Below are 12,709 nucleotides of genomic sequence, written 5' to 3' on the forward strand. Positions count from 1 at the left end.
CCTACTCTAGATAAGGTAGTCTGGGAGGGGTTTGCTAAGGCATGATATATAAACTAAGACCTGAAAAATTACATAGATTCAGATTTGTGAAGATTTAGGGAAAGAGTGTTCCAAACATAGAGAAAAGCAAATTCAAAGACCCTGAGGAAGGAAATTGCTCGGCATGTTCCCAGAACTGACAGACGACGGCCAGGGCCACTAGATCAGAGTGAGCAAGAGGGAAAGATGAGCTCAGAGAGGGAGACAGGAGCCAGACCACGCTGAGATTGGGAGGCCATGGTGAGCACAATGTGACCTAATGAGACAGAGCTCAGAGAGGGAGACAGGAGCCAGACCACGCTGAGATTGGGAGGCCATGGTGAGCACAATGTGACCTAATGAGACAGAGCTCAGACCAGCGTGAACTATGTGAACTATACCTTTAAAAAAGAACAGATGGAGCAGTAACTCTGAGCTATCTAGTAAAAATTATAGCTAACAAATATTCAGTTCTTTCACGCCTGTCAATGTACTACATTAGAGGTCAGAAAACTTTTCCTAAAAATGGCTAGATAATAAATATTTGAGACTTTTTAGACCATACAGCTTTTGTCATAACTATTCAACTCTGCTGTTTTAGTGCAAAGCAGCCATAGACAATATGTAAATTAATTACCATAGCTATATATCAATAAAACTTTATTTTTGGACACTGAAACTTGAATATCATATAATTTTCATATGTCAGGAAATATTCATTTGATATAAAAAATGAAAAGCCATCCTTAGCTCATGGGCCCTAAAAAACAAAACAGTGGGCATGATTGTTCTATAAGTCACAGTTTGTTAACCACTATTCTACATGCTTTACTTGTGATTAACTCATACAATACTCTCAACAACCCTATAAGGTACTATTAATATACTCACTTCATAGAAGAGGAAAATGAGACAAAAGTTCTCACAGCTAGAAATTGGCAGAACCAATATATAAACCAAGCAAATTTCTAGATTACATGTTGCTAATTTTTCAATCCTGCCTTATGCTAATAAACAATGGAAATTTNCTGTTCCCCTCCATCAACTCCCCAATAAAATCTTTAAAAAAAAAAAATCAGTCCAGACTTCTCATTAGTCTCAAATTTCCAGTTACTTCCAGAGGTAGTTATTTTAATGACACCAAGACTTAAACGGTCAAAAACTGTCCCCTTCAAAATATTGTATCTTCTTGAATTCTCCATCATTGTTAATGACTATGTATCCTCAATTTCCCCTTACTCACAATCTCAAATTTACTTTTTACTTTTCTTTGTTCCATGTATACATCCTGCCACAAAGTTCTGTGGTTTATTTTACTGAATGTCTTTCATATCCCTCCTTTCCTATCTGATCTCATAGTCATCATTCACTATGTGTATATAGGCCCTAATCACTTTACCTTCATATTATCACAATATCCTCCTGGCTGGACTTTCTCTTTCTGCTCTCCAGCTCTTCCTGGCACAGCTTTCAAAAAAAACTTTTTAATCTTGTCATTCTCTTGCTTAAGAACAACCAATTTCTTCTAATTACCTATTGACTTAAATATCAGTAGGTAGAAGGATGTGTATATATTATTTTATTATCTATTAGTACTCTTTACATGGCATAAGTCAAATTTATATTCTTACCATCTCCCCCTAAACTCTTGACCATTCCCATTTTTGTTGGGTTTTGGTATGATTTTTCTCTTTGTCTGTGTAGCTCTCAGCATCCCCCCATAAATTCATGGCTAATTATTCAATTAAAATCAGAATCAAGATTCACTTGCTACCTTCCTTGGTTAACCTAGGCCACACCTTTGGTTAAGATGATCACCTTGATGTTCATTCCCATGTACTATCATATATATGTAGATATACATACACATATATAAATACCTATATATTATGTATATATAATTATTTTTATATATTAATATTGTTTATTTTATCTTCTAAGCTAATGTATGTAAAATTAAGGGACTTTATTACTTTAGTGTTTCATCAGTGTAGAGTAGAATTATACACAAACTAGATTAGTATTAATGATTTTAGAATAATTTTGCTTTGAAATATTAATATTGACACTTACTTTTCTTCATGAATAGATTACTTAATTCACTCATTTATAGATTTACTCATTTACTGACCAACTACTTATTGAATACCTTTTGTTCTGAGCCTTAAAGTGAGACCTGTTGATCCCAAGATGAATAAGACAGAGTCACTACTTTCAAGGAGCTTATAGACTAGTGAAGGAGACAGAATAAATGAAATAATTGCAATTATATCAGACACCTGGAATTGTGATCTACCTTTTAAGGAATTTCCCTTTCATAAAAGGCAGTATTACCCTCCCCTCTCTTAACCAAGATGATTGATCCATCAGTAAGCAACTGACTCAGGAGTATTTTACATTTTTATTAAAGCAGAGACTAATCAGACCAGTGGAAAAAGGTTATATTCACTTCAGTTAGAGTTTTATTTGGTGCCCAGCAAGACAACAGCAATTAGACTGAGTAACTCACCAATAATGATATTGATCTTTAAAAAAAACAACCCATACATACACTAGAAGAACCTCTGGGACCTGAACAAGATTTACTCTCCATTGTTCTCAAAGGTAAGTACTCGGAATAAAAGAGCCTAAACTGAATTGTTCTATACTGGACAGCTTACTTATTGAGATGACCCAGTTCTGTAATTTAACGGGATACCTAGGAATCATTTTTAGTTTCAATAAATTCTGTCTTTTCCTCTTCCCTGGTGTTGTGTGGTAACTGGCTCCTATCTTATTTTCAGTTATTGACTTCCTCATAATCTCACAGTCTTTGTTCCTTCTCTTTTATGTTCTTCAGTGGAAGCTGGTTTCTCTTGGTTCTCTACTAGAACATATTTTAGTAGGGTCATGGTTTATGGCATTCTGATCCTACAGATTCAGAAACACATCTATTTGGTAAGATTAAGTGAAAGAAAAAAACATTGATAGTGACCTTGATAAATGAGAAATAGAACAACAAAATGGAATTCGATAAAGAAAATTCAAGGTAGTTGATTTATGAACAGAGGTACAAAAATATAAATGTAAGGTAGGGAACAATACTGTGCAACTGTGTAGAGCTTTGCAGTTAATACAGTTGTTTAGTGAAGGGAATAAGAAGAGATGAATTGCATTCAAACTTCTTACAGTACACTTGAAAAATTTTAAGAGACCAGTGCTTATCAGTTGTTCTCCATGGAAAAGACAAGGCAAGGAAAAGAAAATTAGCTTAGAATAAAGAACATGTTGGGTTGTATACCATAAGGCTTTCTTTACTATCAAAGGGATGAAAAACTGAAATGANTTTTTATATAAAAGAAAAAATAAATGAAATAGAGAATAGAAAAAAAATATAGAAAATCAATAAAATCACAAGTTGATCCTTTGAAAAAAATTTAACAAATTAGCAAACCTTTTGTTAGACTGATCAAGAAAAAATAAAAGAATATACAAATTACTAAAATCAGGAACAAAAGGGGACATTACTGATGACCTTACAGAAATAAAAAAGATTATAAAGAATACTATAAACAATTCTATTCCAGTAAAATACATGATGTAGATGAAAATGGACAAATTCCTAGTAAGAGACAAGCTACCAAAACTGTCTCAAGAAGAAACAGAAAATCTATATAACAAGTAAAGCAATTTAATCAATAATCGATAAAATTTCTCAAAAGAAAAGTCCAGCACCAATCCTTCACAAATTCTTCCAAAAAATAGAAGAGTAAATACTTCCCAATTGATTCTATGAGACCAATAGTATCTTAATACCAAAATGAGACAAAGAACCCCCCCTCCAATGAAAGGTACAGACTAATATCCATTATGCATACATACACAAAATTCAACAACACCAGAAAACAGAATCATACATCACAACCAAGTAGGATTCATCCCAGGAATACATGGGTAGTTTTATATGAAGATTGATCAATGTAATAAACTATATTAATAGACTAAAGGACAAAACCACATGAGGTAGCCAAGCATAATGGCTCAGAGCATGAGCCCTGGAACCCTACATAGGTTTCTATGCACACTTTACCACTAGCTGTACATTCTAGGGCAAGTCAGAAACCTTTCTATGCCCATTTTCCCCCTAGGTTGTTTTGAGGATTAAGTTAATAGAATGTATAGGACTTAGAATAGTGCCTGATACATAGGAAGTGCTAGTCAAATATTTTGTGTTTTTAACTTACTATTTTTTAATTACTAAACTTGCTAAAGATCATGAAAATTATGGCTTATCTCACTCCAAGTTGTATTTGCTGCTGTGCCACAAGTGCCTCAATTAACATTATCAATTTGCTTTTTTTAAATGCTGTAGAATGCTATTGAGAATTAACAGATGCTTTTGGAGAGTAAAATTAACTCATCAGTATGAGACAAAAATCTAGCATAATCAAAATCTTGATATCCCCTACTTAAATCTACACTTCCCCCAACGTTTTCCTTCTCAGAAAATGACACCATTCAGTTTCTCAGGCCCAAAACGAATTTTGTCATCGTTGACTGCATTTCCCGCCTCGTATTCAACATTCAATGCACAGCAAATTCTTCACAATTTATCTCGACCCTTCTATTTCCTACCTCCCCAACAGTAGCATGTTAGTCCAAGCTGTCATCATCTCTCTTCTAAATTAGTATATTAGCCTCCTGACTGGCTCCTCTTTCACTCCTGCTCCCATTCATCCTAGTCTCCACACAACAGTCAGAATGACATGTTGTAAATCCGATCACGCCTGTTTTTACCAAGCGCTCCAGGGCCCTACCTAATCTGGCTCCTGGGTCGCTCTCTGAGCCTATTGTCGATGAATTTCTTCCCTGCTCGCAGCACTCCAGCCACAGCTGATTTCTGTGTTGATTCTCTAACAGGACTAGCGCGTTCTTGCTGTAGGGTCTCTGCACTTACTATTTCCCCGCAGGAACATCGTTCCTTCGAGTCTCTCTCTCTGAATTCAGGCAGGTCTGTGCTCAAATTTAACCTCCTCAGAACCTCCTCTGGCCATTCTATCTAAGGTAGCACTCTGCTACTCTCTGTCTTCTTACCCTGATTTATTTGTCTTCATAACATTTATTGCTACTTGACATTCCACATTTATCATCTATTTATTGCCTGTCTCTTCCCACTCAATTTTAAACTCCATGGTTTTGCCTGTTTTGTTCACTGCTGTATCCTTTCTGCCAAGAGCAGTACTGGGCACATGGTAAGTGATCAATAAATATTTGGTGGCTAAATGAAGAGAAAGCCAATCAGGAGAGCAACAAAAAAAATAGTAGTAGACAACATTATTTAGAGGAGCCATATGTCTGTGAGAGAATTAGAGAAAGCGGCCAGTCTCTAGAACTGCTTTGGCTCCCACCAGATTTCCAGGCTCAGTTACAGTCCAAATCTATCCTTAGAATAACCACCCCTCGGCTCATTTGTCTCTGCTTCTTGCATTGGAAAGAACGTAACTAAACCTGAAATTGGTACCAGGAATGGAGTGTCAAGTAATAGACCCGAAGAAAGTGTGGCAGTCGCTGTCTCTGGTCTGTCATCAGGCCAAGGAGCAGTAGTAATCTCCCCATCTTCATATGAGAGGAAGGAAGTGTACGGTTTGAAGAGGAAGGGCTAGAAAGATAAGCTGTGAAGCTGGGATACCTTGGGCCCCTGAAAGACAAATCTTTAAAAAACTTTGTGGCCACTTCTTAGAGCATTTCTGAGGAATGAAAGTAAAGGATAGTAGTTTATTACTTTTCATCTTCATAAGTAAAGCACAGCAGGAAAGGGGCATCTTTGTTTCCAGGTTGCCCAGCTAATGGCACATTGAAAAAACAGGGCCAGTGTCTAACATTTTTGCCTCCGTCCTGTGTCTTACCAAGCAGTATGGAAGGGAACAACACCACACCAGGAAAAGAAGGAATAGACAAATTAGGCTGCTCAGCATTAGAGCACCAGGCAGAAGAGGACTACGTACACTGCAGGGCCTCCTCTCATAGGGAACTCCTATAGCAGTGCGAGAACACAGGCACTGTGATTGGTGACTGAAGGACATGCTCCTCTCCAAAGAACTAAGAGCGTAAGCTGATACCTATGGGATTCCCCAGTCCTGTCATATATCCTACCATCCACAAGAAGCTGGCCTTAAAGTGCAAGCTTGGGTGGGAGGGGGAGAGGAAGAGACATTGCTGCAGATTGCAAGCCTGGAGTAAACTGTGGAGAATGTACACCCTCAGCTCTCCTTAGAGGTACCGCTCTGTCAAGCGTCCTGATGGTGTCAATTACCTGCTTAGAGAGCATAACCTTTGCCCTGTTGCTTTAACAATTGTTGCTGAGAGAACCAGGCAGGCTCCAGATCCCAGGAAGACTTAACGTACTAGTAAGTCTGTTTCAGTTCTCTTTTTATTTGAATTCATAAGAAGCAATGAAAGTTTACAAGCTGTAGTACAAACTGCCAATAAATTCAAATAGACACCTGTGCTCTCTTCTGTCACATTTAATAATCATAAATATTCAATGATTTAAATGTTAAAATGATCATAGCTTTTTAAAAAAAATAGTCATTTTAAGAACTACAATGAAGCTTATCTCATTCTGTTTCAAAAAAAAATCCTTATTTAAAATTTGAGGCATCTGAATGTATTTATCAGGATTAAGTATAGCTGCAAGTAACAGTGACTTAAACAAGTAGAAGGCTATTTCTCTCTGAGGTAAAAGTAAGGTGGGTCCAAGGCTAGTATGAGAATACACAATCCTCAGGTAGTAATGTTCCTTCCAGCTCACTGTTTTGACATCCTCATGACAAAGTCCTTGCTCTCTGGAGTTGAGTCATCACCTCATTTTTCCATGTAGCATAATGGAGAAAAAGATGAAGAAGAAGAGAAGAAGAAGAAGACACTCACCAGCTGCCTTTTGAAATGGTTTCCTGGAAGGTGCTGTGCACTATGTCTGTTTATGTCACACTAGCTAGAACTTAATCATCTGGTCATACTCAGCTCAAAGGAGATGGAGAAATGTCTATATTCTGGGTGGCTATATGCCTACATAAATATTGGGGTTATATTACTAAGGAAGGAGAAGAATTGATATTGAGGTTAACAACTAGCAATCTATGCCACATTTTAGGAAAAAGCTCTAGAAATTCTGTTTCCAGAGCAGCTTAGACACAGTTGTTGCTAAGGATGAGAAGATTAATCCATGTAACTATTAAGATACCCCTGGCTAGAGGAAGAAAAAAAAATGGAGGTGGAAATTTAGGTTAGGAAGTAGGGATAAAATGTTTTTATTTTAAAATATAAAAAGAAAATTATTGATCAGAAAATATGAATGGGGGTTTGAAAGAAAGGCTGTGTTCTTAATGGATACAGCTCTTCAGGTTACAGAAGTGGATGGTAACAGGACTGAGAGTCACATTAAACTGACGATTGAAAGCTGGGGTCAGCAAACAATGGTCCTGGGGCCAAATCCAGGTCCTTGTTTTTGTAAATAAAGTTTTATTAGAGCACCGCCACATTCATCATTTTCATATTGCCTATGGCTGCTTTTCATGCTGTAATGGCAAAGTTAGGTAGTTGCAACAGAGCTGAAAATATTTGCTAACCAACTTTACAGAATAAGTTTGCTGACCTATGATTAAAACGCCTGACTTTAATATTTGCTATGTTCTTAAAGCAATTTCACATTAAAAATAACAGTGGATTATAAATATGATCTAAGCTGTGATCACAAGGATGCAATAACTGCATATTATTGGGGAAGGGGCAATATTGCTTTTCTTAAGTAATGCATTATCAGTTGCCTGGGAGAAGTTCCTGTTTCTTTTTGTAGTTCATTAGGTTCTCCCTGTACTCTGCATTCTCTTGTTTCCATAAGACCCTTTGCATAGCTATTGGAGCATTTGAATGTGGATGCTCTGACAGATGATGATAATAACCCCAAGTGTCATCACACATATTGTTGTTGTTGTTGTTTTAATGCAAAGTGGAGATTTTAATTTTCTTAAGCTAATACACTNCACACACACACACACAAGTGAGTGTTTCAAAGGGTAATAGACACATGTAATGAGATGTTAAAATGAGACTATCTGCCTTTGGCTAAAGTCTTTAGGATAATAAACACCATCCACTCCCACATCTTAAAATAAGGTGCTAGATTCCCCCAAGCAGGACTTGTTTTATAACCATTAGTTGATCACCCATTTCCTGCCTAGAAAAATGAAGGTTGGAGATGCTGAAAGAGTTTTTGGAGATTGAGAAAAGGATTTCTCCTAGAGGGAGTTGTGGTGACATTTCCCTCCCTCATTGTGCCAATGTTGCCCCAACCTGGAGCTCTGTATTGCACTTCAAGCCCAGGTGAGAGGGGTGTCAAGGAAAACATCAGAGTTCAGCATATGTTTCCAGGTTAACCGTGAGAAATCTAAAGGGTGAGAGACTGCCTGAAGTAACCTGAGGTAGCAGAATAGAGTAGCTTGTAGGTAACTACATCCCCACTGATAGCAGAGCTGAGGTGCTTGTTGCTGTGAGTCAGTTGTAGACAACACAGGTGAGAGGCTTCTGACTTGGAACTGGTTAGAATGGTATCCAGCAGGGCTTTCTGTGAGAGACAAGACAACCTTCAGCAGAAAGAGGCTCAGGAGAATCACTGGGTATAGAAGGTATGGAGAGGTGCAGTGAGGGGTTGTCAGAAGCCAGGGCATGGGGAACAGTTGAGTACCCACCAGAGAGAGTTCTAAGGAGGCCACAAAAGCACCACTAGACAGTTTGCTTGCATCTCTGCTTCAGCCAGAGGAAAGTAAGACCACTACAGTGGTGCTCTTCAGGCTTTTGCTGTCCTACGCCTCTCTCGCCTCCCCTCATTTCAGTATTAAAGGAGCCAGAGCGAGCCTAGTGAGTGTGACAGAAGAAAAGGAAGCAACTCACACCCACCTGCACAGTGAGCTGCCAGCTGAAGCAGGTCCAAGTTAGCAGAAAAAAAAGGTTAACTTTGAATGAAGTTCAAAATGTTTACTGTTATACTGGACTAGACATTCATTATGGAACTTAGACTGTTTTAGGAAATCAAATGACCAGAGGAGACAAGATTTCATGATCTAACTGTGAGCACATAAACTCCATGGTCTACCCAAGATTTCATCTGGGAGCAGAGGAAGATGTGACTACACAGAGGGCAGGAAGTGACGGGAACATACCAAATTGTTTTCTGATTGCATCCTACTTTTTCCTAGATGTCCACAGCTCCTGCTAAAAGGACAGACCCTAGAGAGCCATGTTTTGCCTTTTGTGACTCCATTTCACTCCCAATTTCTGTCCATAGTCGATTAGACAAGGGAAGGGTATCTGACCAAAGTCAGCCAAATAATGATTCAGACAGATCCTGTGACATGTCCTTGAGCAAAAATATAAGTAAGGGCAATTTCCTTTGCACAGGAATATAAGAGAAAAAAAAAAAGAATGAATATACAGTAAAACCTTGGATTGCAAGTAACATGGTTTGCGAGTGCTCCACAAGACAAGAAAATATTTCTAATACATTTTAACGTGGTAAACGAGCTATGTCTTATAATATGAGTAGTTTGTTTCCAGAACAAATTATGCTTGCAAACCAAGGTATTACTGTAGTTTATCATGGGAGTTGAAGTTAAATATCATTTGTTCATTCAACAATTATTTAGTGAGGGAACTACTATTGTTATAATAAAGAAAAAGAAATGTAAAGTTTCTATTATCAAGTTGCTAGCATTCTAGTNCAATGGTATTTGGTTTGTGGTATAATGTGTGGTTTTCTTCTATTAGAAAGACTGGAAAGAAGTTGCTTTTCTCACTACAGATTATTAGTTTTTCATCATGGCTTGGAGAGTTTGGAATGAGGTTGACATATCTTCTGCTACTATTAGTAACTAGCCTCTGGAGCTGAAACACTAAAATCTAAGAAAATAGAAGATTTTTCCAGAGGCAGGTTTTGACAACTATCTAGTTTCTAATTTTCCTTAAAGATCTGTGAGGGCCATGAGTGTTGCTAGTTTGAATCAAATTTGATGTTTATTCTGAGAATCTGTCTTTTCAGATTAAATCAATGTGGTAATGACTAATTAATGAGGCTGACTAAATGAGCAAGAAAAACTGCCCATTGTATTTACCTGTAATAAATCTTCACTATTGCCATGATTATATTAATGAGATTTTTATGTAATAAAATATAAACTCTCTTTTAATAATGTTCACAATATTACTAATCCTTTGATATCCCTGGGGGAATGGAAAAAGAAATAATTACCTTCCTTCATTGGAGAAGGAAACAGAGATGAAAAAATAACATCTGTTGGTCATTCAGCAAGCTAACAGCCAGATCACAAATCCAGACCTTTGCATTCTGAGGACCTCTAAGAAAGACTTTGAATAAAATTCTAGCAATCTTTGATATCCATTTGAACTAAAGGTCATGTCCTCATTTAAAACCAGCACTATCCAGAACCCTGAGAAGTCCTATTTGCATAGGAAATCTACAATCAAAAGTTTACAGAAACATACTATTGGCATCCTAGTAGCCTGCTCAGCTTGAACATATGTTATCTTATCCTTTTTTAGAATCATAAAAAAAAAGAAAGAAAAAAAAAAAACCCCAGTGCTGGAACTTTGGATGCAGCTTAAAGTACAAACCCAGAACAATTAGGAGCAATGCCCCTATGATTGAATTTGAATTTGAGAGTTTCAGTAACTTTGGGACAAATTGTGGTTATCCCACTATCATTTTTCTTTGAATTTTAAGTTTCTTTTTAAAAACTACAGGTAGAAAAGCTATTAAAAATTGAGTCATATTTTACAGATTAATTTGATTAGACATGTTAAAATGTCATCTGCTATAGCTGGGTTACAGGTTAAGGGAGATAGTCTTCAGGGACTAACACTGTCCTGGGCTGGTAGTATTTTTAATGTCAGGCAGGTGCTACACAAATGTAATTTGAGTTTCCATCTATGGTTTCCAGTCTATATTAATCTGATTTTGAAACAAGCTGTTGTATTTAAAGAAAGAAAGCACTATCTTGAGGATCTGAAGAATAGGTGTAAATCCAGCTTAATCACTTGCAGTACAACCTCGGGAAGCCATTCAACTTCTTCTGAGNATGCAGCTTGTCTCTCTATTGAATCTGTCACATTATGCCTTGTTTTGAGGTTGTCTGTGAACAAATCTATCACCTCCTCTTCTAGAATGTGAACTCCTTTGTGGTATAACTTTCACCTTGTTAGCTTGTGAATATCCAGTGCCCAGAATAATACCTGGCAACTAACACGTGCTTAGTAAATGTTGGTGGAGTTGAAATGTGAAGAGGGTGGACTATCAGCCTTCACCACTTCTTTTCTCTCTCTTCTCCATTATAGAGGATGTCAAATCTGCCTCCAGTTCACATTGTTCTGGCCACTGTACTCTCTCTCTCTCTTTCCCTTCTGTTTATTTGCTCATTTATAGATCTACATAAACTATATATGTGTGTGAAAATATGTCTTTCACATTGAAAATTTCAAAATATGGATTTTCTTCTCTCTCTAGAAATTCTCATTCTGTGATCCTTTCCCTCTCTGGACATTTTTTTTCCCCTCGTCCCCTTCTCGGTCCCTAAATTACATTCACCTTTATGCACTCTACCACGTGGTGAAGCAGAAAAGAGACAAAAGGGTTTTATTTTCCTTATATTGCCTACCTTCCTTCCTCCTGCTCCATCGATCCAAAACACTTGGACCTGTTTTGGCAAGAACTGACTCTGGTTAGAAATACAGCAGCTTCCTTGCCCTGAATTTTAAGCTTTATAATAGAGAAAGCATCTCCTCTTACCCCCGCTCTCATCAAAACATGGCCATAGCTACAAGGACATATGATTCCTATATTTAAAAACAAGCTTATGAAAAACTAATCATGATGAAAATGGGAGCCCACAAGAATACTCCCATGAAGCCCTTTATAGGCCATGGAACGGCTCTGCCTTTATTAGCAAGGGGCCCATGACAAGAGTCAAAGAATGGGTTCCTTTGGCTCCAGCCCTGTTCTGTGGGCCCGCCTGCCTTTTACTAGTGCTGCTGCCAGGACTGCCTCTTAGTGTTCCAGCTTCCTAGGCATCCACCAGATGCAGCTGCCAAGCTGAAAGGAAAGAAGAATTGATTTCAGTTTCCAACTTGAGAATGTCCTCACAGCTTTGACCTTGAACAGGGCTGTTTCACTTTCTTGCCAATCATCAGTACGTAGCCAGAATTTTGCTCTCAGCACTGTTTTGATGCATTTCCCCAGGATTTTTTTTTCTTCACTTCTGTGGCCTCTCATCTTGGCTGGCCCTGTGCCCTGACCCTCTCCAAACCCAGCAGGGCCTCCTTGCCAACCAGGATAATAATGGGCACTAAGAGAGCTGCAGCACCAGCTCCTGGAAGGCTGACAGGCATCAGGGAGGACCAGTGGCTAGGAGAGAACCAGGGCCACCTGATCCATCTATCCTCTGACCCTTGTAAATAAAGAGAGATTGGTCCTACTATTGAGGTGGTGTGACCTATGGCAAGACCTATTCCTTGCCTCCTTTTTTTATTTATAAGATGAAAATAACACCATGAAGGCACAAATATTTACACAGAGACAATGTCAGAGCCGTGGCAAGAGCTCCTTGGAAGAAAGCAGTGATGGCTTTAGGCTAGAACTATTAAA

The sequence above is a fragment of the Hipposideros armiger genome, unplaced genomic scaffold, assembly GCF_001890085.2.
Source record: "Hipposideros armiger isolate ML-2016 unplaced genomic scaffold, ASM189008v1 scaffold_8, whole genome shotgun sequence".
In the NCBI taxonomy this organism is placed as follows: Eukaryota; Metazoa; Chordata; class Mammalia; order Chiroptera; family Hipposideridae; genus Hipposideros; species Hipposideros armiger.